Consider the following 24,127-nt stretch of genomic DNA (forward strand, 5'->3'; position numbering starts at 1 on the left):
TCTAGGGTCCTCAATCTAAAATAAAGTAACCTACAATGATATGAGATGCAAGCTGGCTATGATAAATTGGGAAATGCTACTTTAAGGGATGATGTGTATAGGCAAAGGCAAACCTTTAAAGAAGGCATGGAGGAACTGCAACAATTGTGCATTTCCGTTTGACACAAGTACAAAATGGGAAAGGTAGCCCCACCATGGTGAACAATGGAAGTTAGCGATAGTATTCAAACCAAGGAAAGAGCATACAAACTGAGGAGTAAGAGCAGTTCAGATTTAAGCAAGGAAGAACAATGGAATTCTTTAAGGGGTGGGGGGGGGTGTAGAAATAGAATACAAGAGAAGGTTTGTGGGGAACTGACTGACTGTAAAAGCTTTTACAGAAATGTGAAGAGAAAAAGATTAGTTAAGATAAATGTAGCTCCTTTACAATCAGAAACAAGGAAAGTTGTAATGGGAACAGAGAGCTGGAAGCTCAATTAAATATGTATTTTGCTTCTATCTTCCCAACAGAGGACACATACATCATCCCAAAAGTTAGGGACTGTAGGACCTAATGAGAGGTAGGAACTGAAGGAAATTAGTATTAGTAGGAAAATGGTGTTGTGGAAATTGATGGGATAAAGGCCAGAAAATCACAGATTACTCAAGGAAGTGGCCCTAGAAGTAATGGATGCATTAAATCTTTCAAGATTTAATGGACTCTGAAACAGTTCCTAAGGATTGGAGGATAGCTAATGTAACCCACTATTTTTTAAAAATGGTAAAGAGAAAATTGGGAATTATAGACTTGTTAGCCTAATATTGATAGTGAGCAAAATGTTATAGTCCATTATAAAAGATTATAATGCTAGAGCACTTGGAAAAGAATAGTACAGGATCAGATTGAGTCAGCATGGATTTACCAAAAGGAAATCATTCTTGACAAATCTACTGTTTTTATTGTTTGAGTATGTAATTAGTAGAGTTAATAAGAAGGAGCCAGTGGATGTGATTCACTTGGACTTTGAAGAACACTTTCAATCAGGACCCACATAAGAAATTAGCATGTAAAATTAAAGTGCGTGTGATTAGAGATAGTGTACTGACATGGATAGAGAACTGATTGGCAGATAAAAAATAAAGAGTAGGAATAAATGTGCCTTCTCCCAACTGACAGGTGATGATGAGTGGGACATTGCAAAGATCAATGTTTGAACAATAGCTTGGACCCCAGCTATTTTCAATATATATTTATGATGTAGATCATGGAACTAAATACAACATTTCAAAGGTTGCAGACAACTCAAAGCCGATTGGGAGAGTGAACTGTGAGGAGGATGCAGAGATGCTTCAGTATGATTTAGACAAGTTGAGTGATTGGGCAAATACATAACATATGAATTATAATGTGAATAGGTGTGAGATTATCCACTTTGGTAGCAAAAGTAGAAAGACAGATCATTATCTGATTAGTGATTGATTGGCAAAGAGGATTATGAAATAAGATTTGGATGTCCATGTAGACCACTGGCTGAATGTAACACTCGCTAAATGTAAAAGTGCAGGTACATTTGATTATGAAGAAGGCAAATAGTATGTTGCCCTCCAAAGTGAGGGAATCAAATGCAGGAGAAGAGATGTCTCGCTGCAATTGTACAGGGCCTTTGAGACCACAAATGGAATATTGTGTGCAGGTTTGGTTTCCTTATCTGAGGAAAGATGTTCTGGCTATGGAGAGAGTGCAACAAAGGTTTACCAGATTGATTCCCAGGATGGCAATATTGAAATATGAAGAGAAAACATATATTCCCTAGAGTTTAGAGGAATAAATATGGGATTACATAGAAACCCTATAAAAGTCTAACAGGACTAGATAAGGTAAATGCAGGAATGATATTCTCAATGAGCAAGGAGTTTCAAACCAGGGATTTAAGGATATGGTTTGGGTCATTTAGGATTAGGATGAGGAGAAATCTCTTAACCCAGAGAGTGATGAGCCTGTGGAATTCTCTGCTACAGAAAGCAGTGAGGCAAGAACTTTGATTATTTTCAAGAAGGAGTTATATATAATTCTTTGGACTAAAGGAATTCAAGGATATGGGGAGAAAGCGGAAACAGAATACTGAGTTGGATGATCAGCTTGATCATATTGAATGGCTGAATATGCACAAATGTCCAAATAAAAGACTCCTTCTCCTGTTTTCTACGTTTCTATGTTTCTACAGTTGCTATTAACAGAGCTTTCCTGAGGCCGCAGCAACTAGTACAAATTGAAAAGACAACTGAAAGATTGTTTCTGGGTAGAGTCATCCTGAATACACACACGTGGTGTGAATTTGTCTGGACTCCTCCCTCGCTCCTTCAATAAGGTAACACAGTAAAGGTAAGTTGTTTTTAAAACTGCATTTATCTCCTTAAGCAGTTTCGTTGATTTAAAGCAATATCTTTTCCCATTTTCGGCCACACTGTCGAAAATAAACCACCCTTTACAAAAGTAATTTAGTCAATTTCATTTTATAGCTTATTGCCGCTTAAGGTTGAGAAGGCACCAGAATTGGGTGTAGTGCCTCAATGAATCTTTCAGCAAATAAGGGTAGAAATTGCAGGATCACTAGTCATAATAAACTTTCAGTTTTCCCTGGACTCAAGGTAGAGTGCCAGAAGACTTGAGGATTGTAAACATTTCAGCACTGTTCAAGTAAAGTTGTAAGGATATACCAAGCAATTACAGATGAGTTAGCTTAACTTCAAAGGTGAGGGGTGTTATAGAAACAATTATGCAGGATATAATTAGTAAACACATTGAAAAAGAATGATTAGGATTAGGAAGATTCAGCATGGATTTCTAAAGGGAAAATCATCTTTGATGAACTTGCTGGAGTTTTTGAAGAGGTAACACAAAGAGATTATGAGGGTAATGTTGTTGGTGTGATATTCCAGAAACTGTTTGATGCAATGCCACACAACAGACTTATAAGGAAAGTTATAGGCCACAGAACAAAAGGGATGGTAGCACTGTGAAATTGGCTGAGTGGTAGGAAACAGTGAGAAATGGTCAATGAATATTTATCAGGCTGGAGGAATGTTTTCAGTGGAGTTTCCTAGGGCTTGGTATTGGAACTCTTGCTTTTCTTGATATATGTTAATCATCTGGATCTTGGTGCAAAGAGGGCAATATAAAAGTTTGCAACTAACATTAAGCCTGGAAGAATTGTAAATTGTGAGGAGGATAGATGATGTACTTTAATCTTAAGGACATTAAAGACAATATGAAATAGTGGATACAATTCTAAAGAGGGTGCAAGGATCTGAGTGATGATTACAGGCAGCAGGAAAGGCAGAGAGAACAATTAATAAAGCATTCAGTGTCCTTAACTTTATTAATGGGGCATAGAGTGCAAGTACAGGGAGGTAATGGTGAACTTAAACAAGACATTTCTTAGACCTCAGCTACAGTATTGTCTACAGTTGTGTGTGCTACATTTCAGGAAAAATACAAATGCATGGAAAGAGTGCAGAAGTGATTTACTTGGATATTTCCAGAAATGAGAAACTTCAGTTATGATTATATTCATGATAAATTGAAGAAGGCAGGACCGTTCTCCTTGGAGGGAAGAAGGCTAAGAGGAGATTTGATAGAGATTTTCTGAAGTAACTCCACAGAGGCAGGTATCCTGTCCCTTTATTTACGTGGGGATAGTCCTTGACACTGATCCAGCTCCCTCAGAGCCAGCTCAGAGTGAATAGCATGTCTGACACTCCTGTTCTTATCTGTCAGCCTGGGCTCTCTGATTGAACCAGATTAAGAGGTCCAACAAGGGGGTCTATGAGGTCCACCTGGCTGACCTTATCACAACCACTACATCCTTGTTTCTCTGAGTCTGAGGAAATAGAGGGTGTTTTAGCACCAGGTCAGATCTTTCCAAATCTGCCTCTGATACGGGCAGCGAGTAAGTTACAGTAGCTCACCTCTTGCGCCTGAAGCATCTTGAAAGAAATTCATTCTCTTCTTCAGATAGCAAAGGCGTCAAGGCAGCGACATCCACCATGTCCATCTCAGATTCAGAGATATCTTCAATGGTTGATGGAGAGGGAGAACCCATGGGTTCTGAAATAATTGATAAAGCTGTCAAGGAGCTGGGCATGTTTTGTTCCTGCATCATTTGCAAGGTTGCAGCTTTCAAATGGTCAATGTGTTTGTTCAGGACTGCCACGCTGACCAAAACTTTATATGTCACTGGACCTGACCTTGCATCAACTATGCCTCTTACCCAAGCAGGACCATTCCAGTGGTTCCTACAGCAAACTGTATCCCCTGAAGTAAACTGTCTCCCTCGCTTAGTGGAGTCTCGTGTCCAGCATTGACATTTCTGATGCCCTTTCACCCAATCCTTCCATGTCTGGCAAGATCAGATTTAACTGGTGCAGAGACTTCTCCCCATTAGAAAATCTGCTGGCGCTATCTCTGTAGTTGCATGCAGGTGGTCCTATAATCAAATAAAGGATAAAGCGTGTTCTGGCAGCGCAAAATGCTGATAACATCGCTGAGGAATTAAGGAATGGTATTTTTGAGAACACTTATCTCTGCAATAGCGCGATTCCAGTAGTGATCATTTCACACGCTTCATTCTGTGCATGAGCCAATGTCTGTATCAAAGTCTCCACGCTATTCTACGCATGCACCAATGTCAGTGTCAGTCTTCATGCTGTTCTGCTCATGCACTGATGTCAGCTGCCTACACAGCAGCTTTCTAAGAGAGGTAATATACAGAGAGCAGCTTTCTGAGAGAGATACATAGAGCAGTTTCCTGTGAAAGGTACAATGCTCTTAGATTATCTCTTTTTTTGAAAAAATGGAGCGACAAAGTGACAAGAATGATAGCAAGAAGCATCCTAGTGATAAGATTATTGGTGGTGAATGCAACAGAAAGGCTGTAGCACTGGAAGAGAAGCTGGATGATATAAAGCATTTTGATCATAAGGAGAGAATATGTGATATAGCTGACTTAACAGGAATGAGGAAATCTACCATATGTGCCATGATGACCCCATGTCCTTGCATTACCAATATTTTTTAAACATACTGTGTTAAATATACTTTTGTTTCATTGATAAATATGATTTATACCTTCATTCAAGCTGTTGGGTGTTTTTTGAGCGATGGTGAGTGATATTTTTTGCTGGTCTGCCCCTAACCCCACTTTTCCCATAAGCTCCATTATTTATATTAAGCAATTTTCTACTAAGCAAGGTTTCACTGGAACACAAGTATGGCATTATAGGAGTAAAACCAGGACAGTTTCATATCTAGTGAAGCTATAGGCAGTTTCTTTAAGCCTGCCTTCAATGTTTGGACTGCTCTTTCTGCCAGACCAGCAGATGATACGGTACGTAACTGTCCTTATATGTCAAATACCATTTGACTTCAGGAAATACTCAAATTTCTTGCTAGTAAACAGTGGCCCGTTATCTGTCACCAGGACTTCCAGGAGTCCATGGATTGCAAAAGATGTGTGCAGTTTTTTTTGGTCATCATTCCCATGTTTGATGAATGAACTCTATGCACGTCCATTCACTTTAAGCGGGTGTCCACAATGAGTAGAACACTGAGCCCATGAAAGGACCTGCATAATCAAGGTGTAACCAAGTCCAAGGTTTCCTCGGCCATTCCCATGAATGTGGAGGAGCTACTGATGGTAATTCTTGTCTTTGTTTGCACTCTGGACACTGCCCTACCAATTGGCTTTGTCTGCATCCAATCCTGACCACCAGACATAACTTAGGGCCATAGAGTCATAGAGTCATAGAGATGTACTGCATGGAAACAGATCCTTCGGTCCAACCCATCCATGCCAACCAGATATACCAACCCAATCTAGTCCCACCTGCCAGCATTCAGCCCATATTCCTCCAAACCCATCATATTCATATACCCATCCAAATGCCTCTTAAATGTTGCAATCGTACCAGCCTCCACCACTTCGTCTAGCAGCTCATTCCATACACATACCACCCTCTGTGTGAAAAGTTGCCCCATAGGTCTCTTTTATATCTTTCCTCTCTCACCCTAAACCTATGCCCTCTAGTTCTGGACTCCCGGCCCCAGGGAAAAGATTTTGCCTATCTATCCTATCCATGCACCCCATAATTTTGTAAACCTCTATAAGGTCACCCCTCAGCCTCCAACGCTCCAGGGAAAACAGCCCCAGCCTGTTCAGCCTCTTGCTATAGCTCAAATCCGCCAACCCTGGCAACATCCTTGTAAATTTATACTAAACCCTTTCAAGTTTCACAACATCCTTCCAATAGGAAGGAGAGCAGAATTGCACGCAATATTGCAACAGTGGCTTAATCAATGTCCTGTACAACCGCAACATGACCTCCCAACTCCTGTACTCAATACTCTGACCAATAAAGGAAATCATACCAAACACCTTCTTCACTATTCTATATACCTGCGACTTCACTTTCAAGGAGCTATGAACCTGCACTCCAAGGTCTCTTTGTTCAGCAACATTTCCTAGGACCTTACCATTAAGTGTATAAGTCCTGCTAAGATTTGCTTTCCCAAAATGCAGCACCTCGCATTTATTTGAATTAAACTCCATCTTCCACTTCTCAGCCCATTGGCCCATTTGGTCAAGATCCTGTTGCAATCTGAGGTAATCCTCTTCACTATCCACTACACTTCCAATTTGGTGTTTTCTGCAAACTTCCTAACTGTACCTCTTATGCTCGCATCCAAATCATTTATGTAAATGACAAAAAGTAGAGGACCCAGCACCGATCCTTGTGGCACTCCACTGATCACAGGCCTCCAGTCTTGAAAAACAACCCTCCACCACCACCTCTGTCTTCTACCTTTGAGCCAGTTCTGTATCCAAATGGCTGGTTCTGCCTGTATTCTGTGAGATCTAACCTTGCTAAACTTCTCATGAACATCTTCATTTTAGAAATCCCTGGATGACTCTGGTGAAGTTCAGCCAATATCTGGTGGTGACCTTTGCTTGGGACAATCACTCTTGCTCCCAGGAATAATATGCCATCCTCTCCTGTGATCTGGTCTCTTTGGATCCAAAAAGGTTTCTGTTCTGATTGTGATAGCCCTTTGGTTTCCCCCATCACCACTAGCTGCTTCACTTTTGCCAGGATCAGATCTTTTTGCATCACGTTCTGATAATATCAACAGTGACTCAGGGTGTCCAGAAAGTTTAAAATCAGGAACAACTCTTCCAGTGGCGGCTTCACCAGAGCATATCTGCCAGCAGGAGGAGGATCAATGCATCTGCATTTGTTACTTGGCCTTCCAGACGATGATTTTCTACTATGTCTGTTGCTACCGATGTGATCTCCTCTACATTGGGGAGACAGGATGCCAACTTGCGGAATGTTTCAGATTCCAACCCAGCCGCCACTCTTAGCACCTTCTCTTGCCACCGCAAGAAGTGCAAACCTGCACCTACACCTCCCCCCTTACCTCCGTCCAAGATCACAAAGGATCCTTCCACATCCAACAGAGATTTACCTGTACTTCCACTCATGTCATCTACTGTGTCCATTGCTCCTGACGTGATCCCCTGTACATTGGGGAGACATGACACCAACTTGCAGAACATTTCAGGGAACATCTCCGGGACACATACACTAAACCACCCCACCGCTCTGTGGCTGAACACTTTAAGTTCCCCTCCCATTCTGCCAAAGACATGCAAGTCCTGGGCCTCCTCAACTGCCAAACCCTAACCCTCCAACAACTGGAGGTAGAATGCCTCATTTTCTGCTTTGAGACCCTCCAACCCCATGGGATCAATGTGGATTTCACCAGTTTCTTTATTTCCCCACTCCCCCACCTTATCCCAGATCCAACCTTCCAACTCGGCACCACCCTCTTGAACTGTCCTACCTATCCATCTTCCCTCCTGCCTATCCACTCCACCCTCTTCTCTGACCTATCACTTACACCCCCACCTTCATCTGCCTATCACATTCCCAGTTACCTTCACTCCAGCCCCACTCCCATTTATCTCTCAGCCCCCTTGGGCCACAAGCTACATTCCTGATGAAAGGCTTATGCTCAAAATGTCGATTCTCCTGCTCCTCAGATGCTGCCTGACCAACTGTAATTTTCCAGCACCACACTCTTCGATTCCCAGATGGTGTTCCAACTTGTAATTATGTGCACTTAGTATCAGAGCCCAAAGCTGAATTCAGTCTGAAGCTATGGGTGGCACTACTCTGTCCTCTTTAAATAGACCTAGCAGAGATTGTGTTTTTTTTTATTATAAATTACATCCATAAAGGTATTGGTGGAACATACTGACTCCAAATATGACCGCCAAACCTTCCTTCTCTATCTGGGCATATTTATGCTCTGCATTAGCCAAAATCCTGGATACATACTCTACTGGGCGTTTTTCTCCACCGGCCACCTATGAGCTATTAATACTCTTATGTCATGCAGGGAGGCATCACATGTCAGTACCAGATCTTAATTGGGATCATCGTGTGCCAACACCTTAGAGGATAATAGCTGTTTCTTCACTTATCTGAAATCTATGTCTTGGCCACCTGACCATTTCCATGGCTGAGCTGAAAATGTGTTGCTGGAAAAGCGCAGCAGATCAGGCAGCATCCAAGGAACAGGAAATTCGACGTTTCGGGCATAAGCCCTTCACCCGAAACGTCGAATTTCCTGTAGCTTGGATGCTGCCTGACCTGCTGCGCTTTTCCAGCAACACATTTTCAGCTCTGATCTCCAGCATCTGTAAACCTCACTTTCTCCTCCCATTTCCATGGCTGACTCTTTTTTAAGAGTTGATGCAAAGTTGCCAGATTACGTATGAATTTTCCATAATAATTCATCAGTCCAAGGAAATACCTAAGCTCTGGTGCAGCCATGGGTGCCGGGACACCGTTAATTGCCCTCACTTTATCTTCCAAAGTGTGTAACCCAATTTTGTCAACTCCTTAACCCAATTAGGGAATTGGGCTGCCTGAAACATACATTTTTCCCTTCTAAGGCATATGCCTGCCTATGAAAATGTCTAAGGACTATGTTCAAGTTCTGTAAGTGGTCTTCCAATTAACACATTATTAGCATGTCATCTAGATAAATTGCGACCTGGGCTGGGCCTTGTAAAACATTCTCCATCCTCTACTACAAAATTATACAAGCTGGCAATACTCCAAATGACAATCACATATACGGTGCAAACTCTCATGGGTATTGATTTTAGCATTCCTCTGGGAATCCTCATCTAACCACAATTGCAAGGATGCATAGCTCATGGCCAGCTTTGTGAAGGACAACACACCCCCACCCAAGCTTTGCATACAAACACTATATGCACAGGATTGGGTATTTACCCAGCTGCAAGAAGCAGTTTACCATTTGATTAAAATCCCCATAAAAGCGAACCAACCTGTCAGGCTTGATAATCAGCACTGCCTATTCAGCAAGCTGGATTGGTTTGATGAATCCTTCACTTTATAGTCTTCTGTTTTCTCCCTCTACTTTTGCCCTTAAGGCAAAAGGCACTGGGCTGGCCTGACAGAATTATGGAATGGCTTGCTGGTCAACATACAAGAATGGCCTTGGCTCCTTTGAAAGTCCCTCGATCTTTCTGAAAATCTTCCAGGTGTTTAAATAGGACTTCAATCAGGCACATTTTCTAATTGAAAAATCTGAGCCAATCTAGGTTAACCTTTCTCAACCAATTTTGTCCCATCAAGCTTTGGCCCAAGCATTTTACTACAATCGTGGTAACTGAACCAGCTGCTTCTCATAAGAGACCAGAATCAAATCAAACCCATAATTTGTAAAGGTTCCCTAGCATAGGTTCTCAGTCTGGCCGAGGTGTTACACAAAGTTAAGGGTTGGAATCCTGATGAAGTTTGTTATAGACTGGTTCTCCAATCGCTGAAACAGCCGATATCGGCCTCCATTAGAACCAGGTGACCATTTTACCAGATGTTTATTTTGATTTATTCTGATTTGGATGTTGCTAAGCAATGTAATTGTTCCAAACCAGAACTAAGTGGACTTTCCAGGGTGTGCACACTCCTGCATGCCAGCCTATGAGTTCTCTTATTCAATTCAGGCCGAATGGGACTGTTTTGCTGTCTCGAGTGTGCATACTGGCAACAACAACAATGGCTGCCGGCCTGGATCCTGAAGAAAATATTAACTGTTTGGCTGAAACTTGGTATTGCTTTGGCGTTTTGCTGTGTGCTGACCTACAGGATATGTCCTGAATAAGGTTATGCAATTGCTTTCACTCAAGTGATGGTCCCCAAGCCCATTTGGCCTGGTGAGGGTGTCCACTTCCATTGCCATACTTTACATACACTGCAACTTATATGCTCCACTTGTCGCATTCTCCAATGACAAAACCATTTGTAGTGCCTGTTTGAAGTCCAGCTGGGCTTCAGCTATTAGGCACTTTTTGCATGGTTTCATCATTAATCCCATGTACCAAATAGTCTCTCAGCATCTCATTAAGGGTTAAACCAAAATCACATGCCTGTACCAGTCATCTTAACCTAGTCAAAGATCCCAATACAGATTCCCCTGGTTCTTGAATTGCTGAGTAAAACCACTAATGTCTCAGAATTAGAGGAGGCTTGGGGTCATGATATTCCTTAACTATATCCATCAATTCTTGAAAGGTGTTAGTATCTGTTGCCTCAGGGAAAGTTAGTCTCCTAATAACAACAAAGCCATGGGTCCAAAAACTGTCAGGAGAATGACTCATTGCTTGTCATCTGCCCCACTGTTATTTGCCCAGAAACAAATAATGCATTCTTTCCACATACTGGACCCAGTCTTTGATGGCAGGATCAAATGAGTCAAGTTTACCAAATAACGACATGATGCCAGAAATTATTGCTCAACTTAAGCAAATTTCTTAAGTAGCGTGCTTTTCTCTCATTCTCACTGAAATAACATCCACAGAGCCGAAATCCTGTCATCAAATCACCTTTTATTTATATGTGGAGAGTTGTTGACACTGATCTAGCTCCCTCAGAACAAGGTCCCAGAGTGAACAGGATGTCTGACACTCCTGTTTATATCTGTCAGCCAGGGCTCCCAGATTTAACATGGTTAACAGACCCAGTCAGGGAACTCATATTCTATGAGGTCCACCTGTTGACCTGTTACAATCATCACAGTTTCAAAACTATGAGTAGCCTGTGTAGAGTGGACAGGAAGAAATTGTTCCCAATAATAAAATAAACCAAAATGAGAGGGCTTCAATTTAAAGTAATGTGCTAAAGAAGCAAGGGTGTTTTGTGATAAGACTTTCTCAAACAGCAGTTAGTTAGTGAACTGAATGAATTGTCTGGAAATGTGGTAGAGGAGGTTCAACTGAGACAGTTGAAAGAGCATTGAAGGATTATTTGGATAGTAATGATGTGCATGAATATGGAGAAAAAAGGCAGGGCATTAACATTAGGGATTGAAAATTGTTCAGGCATGGTCTCCTTCTGCATCTTAACAATTCAATGATTCTGTAATTCTTCTACAAACCTTTAAAACGGATGAGGAGGAATGTGATGGGCACCTGGAAGTACTCAAGGACGCCCTCATAAGAACGGGATATGATGCTCAACTCATCAACTGCCAGTTCTGACATGCCATAATGACCTCCTCCGGACACAGACACGAGCTGCAACCGACGGGGTACCCTTCATTGACCAGTACTTTCCTGGACCTGAAAACTACGCCATGTTCTTCGCAGCCTGCAACACATTATCAATGACAACGAGCACTTTGCCAAGACCTTCCCCACACCTCCACTTCTTGCCTTTAAACAAACACCAAACTTCAAACAAATCATTGTTCATTGCAAACTTCCCGGCTTTCAGGACAACACCATATAACCATGTCATGGTAGACGCTGCAAGACGTGTCAGAGTGTTGACATGGATATCACCCTTACGCGTGGCGATATCTCCCACCGTGACATGGCAGGTACTCATGTGACTCAACCAACATTGACTATCTCATACGCAGCAGGCAAGGATGCCCTGAGGCATGGTACATTGGTGAGACCGAGCAGAGGCTACGGCAATGGATGAATGGACACTGCACAACAATCAACAGACAGGAGTGTTCCCTCCCAGTTGGAGAACATTTAAGCAGTCGGGGACTTTCGACCTCGGACCTCCGGGTGACCATTCTCCAAGGAGGACTTCGGGACAGGCAACAATGCAAGGTGGCTGAGCAGAGGCTGATAGCCAAGTTCAGTACCCATGGGGATGGCCTCAACCAGGACCTTGGTTTCATGTCACACTACAGGTGACCCCACTGCAATGCACTACACACACAAACACACACAGGTACTCCTACACGCACACACACTCCTACAGACACATACACACTCCTCCAGACCCATACACTCATGCAGACCCTCTCTCATACACAAGCTCTCTCTCATGTGCTCACACATACACTCCCACATTCGCATGCATACATGCACCCTCTCACAGATTTATACCCCTTTACACTCATACTCATACACATACACACACTCTCTCACAGATTCTCATAACCCCCAGGTCCCCCCCCCCCCCACACACACACAAGCACACACATGTTTGTGGGGTGAATTTGTACTTGCAGAATTACATTTTATTTAGCTCAAAAAACTGCATGAATCTATGTAAGATTCTGTAACTCTGTTTTTTAGATTAGAATCAGTCTGACCGTTGTGCCACAAACAGTCTCACACAGGGCAGCTCACACCTTCAATGCATTATCTGGCCGACATGACACCAATTGTTAAAGTTCACTTGAAAATATAACTTTTAAAAAGTTCTGTGATTTACATATGAAACAACTGAAACCAACATGTTCATTCTAAAAGATGAGAGACTTAACAAACAATCCAGGTCCTTTTCAAGATATGATTTCAGTTACATCACACTGTAAACTTTTGCTATAAATTCTGTCTCTTACAATCTTATACTCCACAACCACCTGATGAAGGAACAGCGCTCTGAAAGCTAGTGCTTCCAAATAAACCTGTTGGACTATAACCTGGTGTTCTGTGATTTTTAACTTTGTACACCCCAGTCTACCACCAGCATCTCCAAATGTTTAAAACAACATTCAACTAACTGTGTCACCCTGGCTTACTTAATAGCACTGGAGCCCTTGAGTATAACATTGATTTAATGGTTTTGTAAAGAATAATGTAAGAACTATAATCTAGTGACTCATACTTTCAGGAGTCAACATTGGCAAATTTAATGAGGAAGCTCAGGCCAAAAGAATTTTGGTCCAGTTCATGTACTTCAATTTTGATTTAATATGTAGGGTTTGTTAATATGGTTTAATATGTTTAATATGGTTTGTTAATAGGGTTTAATATGTAGCATTTGTTATGGACTGACCCCATGTCTCTAGAACTTGACTCACATTTAATGGAAACCCAATTCTGACAAATAGGCATATGGAAGGAGGGGTACTTTTCCCCAAACACCATTTCAGTTTAGATACTGTAATTGTTAGTTGCCTGACTTCACCTTTAAAGAGTGTTTTTGCACTTACATCAGATTGGCTTGATTTGGTCATTTCATTTGATTTCGGATGAAGGGCTTATGCCCGAATCGTTGATTCTCCTGCTCCTCGGATGCTGCCTGACCTGCTGTGCTTTTCCAGCATCACACTCTCTACTAGGGATTTCAGTTGTAGATTATTACTTTTATCTAAAGTATTAGGTTCCCTGTCAGAACATATACATTTGAACAGACTTGTGACGTACGGGATGGGACGATTGGTCGCAGCTATTTGGCGTCGATGTTTTGGCACAGCCGTTCGGGCATCAGCTGATTTGGCACCAGCCCATTTGGCGGCGGATGTTTTGGCGTTAGCAAAAAAATGTTGATTGATTCATCATCATTCAAAGGTAGAACTTTAAAAAGTTTTAAAACTGTAACTTTATTGAAAAAACATTAAATCTGTTAATCATTAAAAACATTAAACCTATTAATCACTAAAAACTGTAACGTAGCTTTATTTAGTTCATTTAGTAATTATGAGCAAGGCTCCTCAAGTACTTGATAACATCCATGTTTTCAAATCTAAGAACAGTTTCATGTATTCTTCTATCTGCATCTCTATACTTTTTTTAGTTTCTGCGGTAGTTCATGCCCAGCTAGTAACCCTTCATAATATGCATCTCTACCTTTCTGTACTTTATGCAGGCCATCTATTAATTTCCATATGGTGGGATGTTGCATGCTAAGTTCGTATTGTAGTCAACAGTGGGATGCCTCCACATGATTTTTTGTGCGGTCTTCCCCGTTTAATGTTCTCTGATGAAGGTTCCAAATCTCATGGAGAAATAGAGGAGTTTGTCTTCCATTTCCTCGTCTGTTCTGACGACCAACATACGTATCTTCAAACCAGCTGAGTAAATCTTGAAGTTCTTGCAGTTGTTCAATCACTAGAGCATCCAGATATTCATCAATCCTGTTCAAAAGGTACAAAGGCAAGGGCAATAATCATTCTAGCTTTTAACCTGAAATCAGGATCAGTGTTATACAAACTAGTGAACTCCAATCTAGCTAAATGTTTTTGCATATTTTGAGCTAAATGGAAAAAAATCCTTTTATTTGAACATCAGGGAATATGTCCTTCAGAGCACTGTGCGCAGCTCGTTCAAAATTGCAGATGAATGAAGTGGGTTTTAAACTGGGTTCTATTTCTTTCAATAACTCAAACATTCTCACGTATGTGGTGTGTTGCTTGTTGGGCAAAAGGGCATACACTTAGGGTGAACACCTCTGTATTTTTTTGCCAGAATTACATAAATCTGAGAAAAGAGGCTGGGAGCAATACTGAATGTGCCATTGACAAACTACATATCACATGTCACTAAGTGTTGGAGCCAGCTCTGTCTTCCGAAGATTAATATTTCGTCGGGACCTGGTCTGCTATCACACAGTAAAAAATTTTCTTCCACACCTAGTTAAGGGAGATATATTCTATAGCATTCTGGCACAAATAATTGTTGCAAATCAGATGGATTGGTGGGGGCATTCATCACTGAATTACGCTTTCTGCGTATTATTTTCCTCAAAGCAAACATATTTAGAATGACAGCTAGACTAGCTTGGGATATGTGTGTCAAACATTCATTAACAACTACAATTGGTGACTCAAGAGTCTCCTCTGCTCTCTTTTTTATTTTAGTTATCACAAGTGTAACCTGTAATTGTGCAGCAGAAGCTTCATGCAAGTGGCTGCTCAGTTCCCTCACCACCTCTCCAGCTTTGGTATGGAGACATGCTTTGCACTGACTTTTTTGCTCACAACACCAAAATTTCAAGTTGCTGTCAACTTTGCTTGTTTCGTCAAAGACGTAGAGGAATCCATTATGCGCAATATTTTCTTTACCACATTTTGTTAATATCTCCTCAACCATCATATGGATAAAAGGATTTTAAAAAATGGCAAAAAAACGAAACACTTGTGGCAGCGCACCTGCAGTTAACTCAACTGAGGCTAAGGACTAACTGTAGCCTGAGCAAACAGTTAAACGAGGAGAGAGCTAGTTTTCCTGTTTCCAAATATGTACTAGCTCAATTTATACAAAGGAATACAAAGGAAATGCAAACAGCAACATACCTATTGGTCTTTTCGAGGCTGCATGCTCAACTACTATATACAAAAACACTTAGTACAAAAAATGCATGCAATTATATGTTCATATGTACAAGTAGTATATTTATGTTGAAATTAAACTTATCTACACCATTTGATAAATATGCATGGTTATTCAAATAATAGATGGCTATATAACAGATATATTGTAATTTTGTTACGCTAAAGCTGTCTATACAGACAGATTTACAAATAAAGAAATGTTCTCAGCGCCAAAACGTATGTCGCCATATGGGCTGGCGCTAAATAGATTTGGCACCCAAATGGCAGTGCCAAAATGCCAGTGCCTAAACGGCTGTGCCAAAACGTACCAAACCTGTGAAGGTTTGCATTGGTGCATGGAACTTGTATGGCGTGAAGATAGTCTAACCGTACTTAATTGTAAATGGTATAATGCAATAATGTAATGAATGTGTAAAAGTGCATGGATTTGATGTTATACTATTTTAACAATATTAACCTGTGTTATTATTGTGACAGAGCTAAATTCAATCCAAAAGTATTATTTGATCAGTTGTACCAATGTCTGAGATATTGTTTGCTTAGATGTGATTGAAAACAATAGCTGTGCTCTGCAGAGATGCTCAATAATTTTTGTATAAGAGGTTTATGCTAGAACATGAACATGGAGGGGCTTCTTAGCAAATTTATAATATATGCATATCATATTTGAATATTCGCTAATTAATATTCTTCAAATACTATTTCCTTATATTAAAAATGTAGAAATTGTACTGTTTTGGGGAATGAAATCTTCAAAGTTGGAGTGGACTGACATGGGAACTTGAAGCTCAACTTATTTCTGGCAATGTGTACTACCTATAAGATGCATGATAGAAACTCACATAGCATATTCAAGAGCAACTTCAATACAGGCTGCTGCTTTCACCTAAAAGGGAAAGAGCTGCAGGAGCATGTGAACACCATCATCTCCTGTATCCCTCCAACTCACATACCATTCTGTATTATGCTTACATTGCAGTTGCTTCATCAGTACTGTGTCAAAATTGATATTTTGTGAAGGTAGTTCACCATCCTTCTAAAAGCTGAGGATAAGCAAATAACAATAGAAAATGCTGGAAATACTCAGCAAGTTTTGCCATCTGTGGAGTGAGAAAAATTCTAATGGAATATCATTAACTTGAAAGGTGAACTATGTCCTCTTGTCTGCAGATGCTGCCAGACCCACTGAGTATTTACATCACTTTTTGTTTTTATTTCAGATTTCCACATCATAATATTTTGCTCTTAACATCAGCCTCACCAATAAATTCTGGATTCTAATAATGTAGTTTCCAAACAAAAAGACTTTGATTTGTGTACTGTTGCCTGTTTTTATTTGAGGTATCACTGGGTTGTTACAGTAGGCCTCAGTGTCTGATGGCTAATGAAGGGATGCTGAGCCAGCATCCTCTGCCTGACTCACTATCCAGTGACTTATGATGGAAAGTGGATGTGTATGGAGAGTGTAAGGAAGTGTCATAACATTCAAGGCTATAGGCCTAGTGCAAGAATGTGGGATTAGTGTAGTATATTTTTGTATATTTATTATATTTTAAATTTAGTATATTTTTGGTGGTACTAACAATCAACCAAAGGGCCTTTTCTGTAAACTATGATTCAATGATTTTATGACATTGAATGAGAGCATGATTGGGTTCTATTGGGCTGCTTCCCTGGTAGATAATTCTTAAACATGAAGAATGGCCTTTATTTAGCAGATTGAATGGTGGGCAGGTAGGAGGGGGCAGAAGTAAAGATAAAATAAAACTAGGATTAGAACAAACATGCCATAAATTGCACTCTATAAAAGATACACCTGTTAAAGCATTAGATCGATAGATTCCTGTCATACACACCCTTGTTAATTCAGACACACCCAGACAACCAATGAATATTTCCATTGTTTCTATCCCAGCAACCGCTTTGATCCTAATGCAGGCTCCTCTTCTGAGGAATGTCCCTTTCAGAAACCAGATTGTCCACATAATTTTGCAAAACCTTCAGTATGCTAGCCTTGGTATTTGACATCAACAAGGCTCCTGCCATCTCCTACGACTATTATTTTTAACCTTTTACTATCCTTTCAGTGTCATTGTTCTGAATTCTATGAAATCATAGACACCCTCTGTGACCTTTTAATAATAGTAAACTTTATAATATCCCAGCCAACAGTTGTCTTTATTTTTCAATTATCTTATTTAATATTTTCATGCCAACTGAGGTGTCAGATTGCCAGATGGATTTTTTCTTATACCTCATGGGACATGGGCATTGCTGCCTGGCCAGCATTAATTGACTATCCAGCATTGCTTGAAGTGCTGCAGTCCATTTGCTGTAGATAGACCTACAATGCTGTTGGGAGGGAATACCAGGAGGTTGATCCAGCAACAGTGAAAGAACAGCAATATATATTTCCAAGTCAGGATGGTTAGTGGCTTGGAGCAGAACTTGCAGGTGGTGGTGTTCCCATATATCTGCTGCCCTTGGCCTTCTAGATGGAATTGACTGTGGGTTTGGAAGGTGCTGCCTAAAGATATTTGTGAATTTCTGCAGTGCATCTTGGAGATAGGATACACTGTTGCTACTGAGTGTTAGTGCTGTAGGAAGTGAATGTTTGTGGACGTGAACCAATCAAAAAGACTGCTTTGTCCTGGGTGGTATCAAGTTTCTTAAGTATTGTTGCATCTGCTCTCATCCATGCAAGTGAGCAGTATTCTATCACACTCCTGACTTGTGCCTTGTAGATAGTGGACAGGCTTTGGGAAATCAGGAGCTGAGATGCTTGCTGTAGTATTCCTGGCCTCTGACCTGCTCTTGTAGCCACTTGGTTTGCACCACTTAGGGTCAGGAACTGGGACTATATGTCAGGTTAATCCATAGTCTCGTGTAATGAACAGGTTTACATAAGTCACTTCACTACTACTTCTTCATTTGATTCTTCTTCGCTTATACTGTTCCCAATTAAGTTACCATCTTGCACTCTGAGCCTTGGTCTTTTGCCTCACTCTCTCAATATAGATTGCATAATGTTAACAGAATTCCAGACTGACTGCTCCTAATGCTTCTCACTAGATAATTTGAAACTGTGTGACGTTGGGCTGTTTGCTTGGCAAAATATTACATACTTTACTTCTATTTAGGACTTCCTTTATATTATCTCTGTGGTAAAGGAAAATGAGTGAAACAAGCTGCAAATTTGCAATGATGGATCTGCTCAAGACCAATTTCATACCCAAAATTTCCAATGACATTTTTTAGACAAAAATCTAGAAATTCTCTCAGTAAGGTGACCAACACTCATCCCTCAACCAAAGACAGATTACAAGAGAAACGTATTGCAGCTATTTGTAGTGATTGTAACAGGGTCAGCCAACTGGACTTCAAAGAATATGAGTTCCCTGATTGGGCTGTTAATCTGGTCCAACCAGAGAGCCCTGGCTAAATTATAAAAAGATGAGTGTCAGAGATACTTGTCAAAGAAATAAAGCGTGACTTGGTGATGGATACTGGCCTCTGTGGAGTTATTTCACTATTTCCATCAATGATGTTTGAGGGAGCTTGCTGTTAATAGCAATACAAGGTTGGGGAAAGACAATTTTGTTAAGCTATGTGTCAAGATTATCCATTTTGAGTGTTTTAGATGGCATCACATTTGAGGTGAGTTTTCTGAAGCAATTACCCACACTTCAGCTTATTTCCAACACAAGCAAGTTCTGTGCGAGTTACATTATGTAGCACATGCAGAAGTTCCTGGTCAAATTGGTTTCTTCTCAGGTCAAAAGTTTTGCCACCATATTTAAAGACCATATGTACACCCTTACAGTCACTGCAATGCAGGAACTCCAGAACAGACTGTGCTTGTCACTCTCATTCTCCCCTGGAGATGTCTGTCATAAGATGGTTCTGTGCTTTAATGATGCCTCTCTAGAGTTTCTGCTTCAGTTCACTAAGGCTAAAGAGGAGGTCTTCTTCCTGTCTGAAGAGCAACAGAAACCCCAACATCAGTTACTGGGAAGCCTGTGCCCAGATTGCATAGTAGATCAATGCATGTAATAGGCATCAAGGAGCTCCACAAGAGTAAATGCCTCTCACTACAAACTCACGCTTTTAGGGTCACCACTCAGTCTAGTTCTGCCATTGCACAGCCATATCACATATAGATGCCCACCTCAAAATCACATACATGATATTTACTGAAGGGCTTACACCCCACCTTACACTGTCAATTGCAAATGCTTTCTGGGTACCGTGCTTTCTACATACTTACTAGGGAGGGATTACTAGCTTGAAGGGTTATGATTGCTCATCAAATGCTCAATCACACATTCCCATTACATAGCCTTTTTCTGTCTCTCATTGTAGGACAAATTGATGCACCACAGGTAGAAAGCCTTCTCAATTGATGAAGGCCTTCATCAATTATAGTTCATGTGGAGGGTGAGGAATAAAACCCATCCTGTGCTGATGGTAAGACTGGACTGGTAGAAACTCGTAAAAAACATTGTTGTCTGCTTTTTTTCAGAAGTGTAGCCACTCACATTTCTCATTACTAAGTTTTGTGCTTCTTCAACGAACAATACTGCCTCTTTTCTTCCACTGATATGAGCAGTCAACAGACAGCAAAATAGAAAAGGATCCAAAAGCTGTCCAGCACAAACACCTCTCAGGATGAAGCCTGTGGCACTTCAAAGGCTGCATTAACAATGCATTCACCCGTATCCTTCACCAGGACAGAGACTTTCAGCTCAGTGGGTACCTTAGCTGGAGTAGATTTGAGACAGAATCTGGTGATCACTGACTAGTATGGCTAGGTCTGGGTGCGGTTTCAAGTGTTTACATTTGCAGAAATGATACCCCAAACTATCAAGTACCTGGATGATGAGGGATGAACTGGCTCCCTTCTTTATCCGCTTGCTCCCATGATTGGTCAAAACAAGGTTCAATTACAAAGAATCCCCTCTTTGCGGATACCTTTCCCCCAACCAAATGGATTTGTTTTATAAGGAGCCAATTTAACTCAGCTTTCTTGAGTTAACCAAAGAGTAAGCTTATTAGTTAGTGAAAGGAAAAGAAATAATCCTGCAACACTTATACAGATGAGAAGTGAGCGCAAAAACAGATAAAGGTTAAAAGATGTAAGGATCTAACTCAATGGGTTGTCAATGAAGAGTAGATAGTGGAACATTGATAATTGAAGATTACTAATTTTGCAGGTGAGTTTGAATCTTTTTGTCCTGTTTCCTTTTGATGGTGGTTCATTGACAGCACCAAAGTAAGAAAGTCCTCCTTTTGACTGGCTTGATAGCTTCTAGCAATAAGTGACAGAGACCTTTATGTGCAACATTGGCCCTGAACTGCAGCAGAACTTCTAGGCTGACTGGAGAATACTCTTGTCTAAATTATCCTTTTTTTCCCTTCACTGCTTTTGCTGTTCATTGTAACTCAGACAAAGCCACTCCCCATTTTCTTACTTTCACAGCTCCATGGCTCAACCAATATAAAACTTCTCCCTGCTAAGCCTACTGTTCAATTATAAGCACCCCTGTTTGAAATATACACATGAGCTTGCTCTTCAGATATACATTGATTCCTATTGTGTGCAAAAGCATGTTCTTGAATCATAAACTGCCCCCTCTTTGCTTTTGCATAAAAGCATGCCCTTAAACCATAAGCTTCCTATGTTTGCTGTGAGTCAATTGCACTGAGACATTACTGAGAAAGAAAATGTGTCTTGCTCTGCTTGGAAGAGCCAAATGCACTTGGAGAAGTGACAGTGCAAGAATGTGTAAGCATACTTTAAGGCCATATTGCTAGAAAGAGTAAGTGCTTACCCCAAATGGATGCAAGAATACTACTCATCAAGTACATGCCTGCATTCTGCTATCATATTTCTGAAGCATTGGGTTTCTTGATTAGATAGACTTTTTTTTGGGAAGGTGTAGTTAATCTCAGCAAGTTGTGGTAGCAATGAGATGCAAATAAATGCAGATAGGTTTCTCACCAGGCAACCCCACAACGAACGGATCAGATCGAAGCTCTACAGTCCTCCCACATCCAGTCATGAATGATGTTGGATGATTAAACAGCTCACTGGAGGAGGAGGCTCCACAAATATCCCCATCCTCAATATGGAAGAGCTCAGTATATCGGTGCAAAAGATAAAGCTGAAGCTTTCACAGCAACCTTCAGCCAGAAGTGCAGAGTGAATAATCCATCTCGGCCTTCTTCAGTGCTCCCCAGCATTAGAGATACCAGCCAATTCAGCCAATTTGATTCACTCCACGCAATATTAAGAAACAGTTGGAGGCACTGGATATTGCAAAGACCATGGCCCCTGACAACATTCCGGCAGTAGTCCTGAAGACTTGTGCCCCAGCACTTGCGGCACATCCAAATTGTTCCAGTACAGTTATATCCTGGCATCTACCCAATAATATGGAAAATTGTCCAAGCATTTCTTGTTCATAAAAAGCAGGACAAACCCAACCCAGCTAATTTCCGTCCCATCAGTCCACTGTTGATCATCAGAAAAGTGATGGAACATGTCATCAGCCATGCTATCAAGCACACCTGCTCAGCAATGACCTGTTCAGTGACGCCCAGTTTGGGTTCTGCCAGGCCCATCCAGCTCCTGAGCTCATTATAGCCTTGGTTCAAACATGGACTGAAGAGCTGAATTCCAGAGGTGAGGTGAGAGTGACATCAAGGCTGCATTCAACCGAGTGTGGCATCAAGAAGCCCTTGCAAACTGGAATCAATGAGTATCAGGACAAACTCTCCTGTGGTAAGATTCATACCTGACATAAAAGAAGATGGTCGTGGTTGTTAGAGGTCAGTCATCTCAGCTCTAGGACATCTCTGCAGGAATTCCTCAGGGTAGCATCCTAGGCCCAACTATCTTCAGCTGCTTCATCAATGACCTTCCCTCCATCATAAGGTCTGAAGTGGTGATGTTCACCAATGATTGTCTGGATGAGTGCAGCCCCAACAAAATTCAAGAAGCTCAATACCATCCAAGACAAAGCAGCCAGCTTGACTGACACTGTATCCACAAGCACCCACTCTGTCCACTACCGATGGTCAGTAGCAGCAGTGTCTATTATATACAAAATGCATTGCAGAAATTCACCAAAGATCTTCAAACAGCACCTTCCAAACCCATCACCACTTCCATCTAGAAGGACAAGGGCAGCAGATATATGGGAACACCACTGCCTTCAAGTTCTCCCCCAAGGCACTCATTATCCTGACTTGGAAATATATGGGTCAAAATCCTGGAATTCTCTTCTTAATGGCATTGTGGGTCAAACCAGATCAGGTGGATTGCACTGGTTCAAGACGGCAGCTCACCACCACCTTCTCAAGAACAACTAGGGACTGGCAATAAACGCTGGCCAACCAGCGACACCCAAATTCCAACAAAATAAATAAAAAGAAGTGACCAGTGGAGTGCCATGAGGATCAGTGCTGGGTCCACTACTTTTCATCATTTATATAAATAATTTGGATATGAGCACAAGAGGTATAGTTAGTATGCTTGCAGATGACACCAAAATTGGAGGTGTAGTGGACAGCGAAGAAGATTACGTTGGATTACAACATGATCTTGATCAGATGGGCCAATGGGCTGAGAAGTGGCAGACGGAGTTTAATTTAGATAAATACGAGTTGCTGCATTTTGGGAAAGCAAATCTTAGCAGGACTAATACACTTAATGGTAAGGCCCTAGGGAGTGTTGCTGAAAAAAAGATCTTTGAAAGTGGAGTCGTGGGTGGATAGGATAGTGAAGAAGGTGTTTGGTATGCTTTCCTTTATTAGTCAGAGTATTGAGTAATTGAGTTGGGAGGTCATGTTGCAGCTGTACAGACATTGGTTAGGTCACTTTGGAAATATTGTGAGCAATTCTGGTCTCCTTCCTATCAGAAGGATCTTGTGAAACTTGAAAGAGTTCAGAAAATATTTACAAGGATGCTGCCAGGGTTGGAGGACTTGAGCTATAGGAGAGGTTGAATAGGCTGGGGCTGTTTTCCTGGAGCGTCGGAGACTGAGGGGTGATCTTATAGAGGTTTATAAAATCATGAGGGGCATGGATAAGGTAAATATATAAGGTCTTTTTCCCTAGGGTGGGGGAGTCCAAAGTAGAGGGCATAGGTTTATGGTGAGAGGGGAAAGATATAAAAGAGCCCTATGTGGCAACTTTTTCACACAGATGATGGTGCGTGCGTTAAATGGGCTGCCAGAGGAAGTGGTGGAGGCTAGTACAATTGCAACATTTATTAGGTATCTGGATGGGTATATGTATAGGAAGGGTATGGAGAGATATGGGCTGGGTGCTGGTAGGTGGAACTAGATTGGGTTGGGATATCTGGTCGTCATGAAATAGTTGGACCGAAGAGTTTGTTTCGGTGCTATACCTCTCTATGACTCTATGAACTATCTGTTGATGATATATTTATCCTGCCACCTGAAGGG

Source organism: Hemiscyllium ocellatum, chromosome 37 (genome assembly GCF_020745735.1).
Source record: "Hemiscyllium ocellatum isolate sHemOce1 chromosome 37, sHemOce1.pat.X.cur, whole genome shotgun sequence".
Taxonomy (NCBI): domain Eukaryota; kingdom Metazoa; phylum Chordata; class Chondrichthyes; order Orectolobiformes; family Hemiscylliidae; genus Hemiscyllium; species Hemiscyllium ocellatum.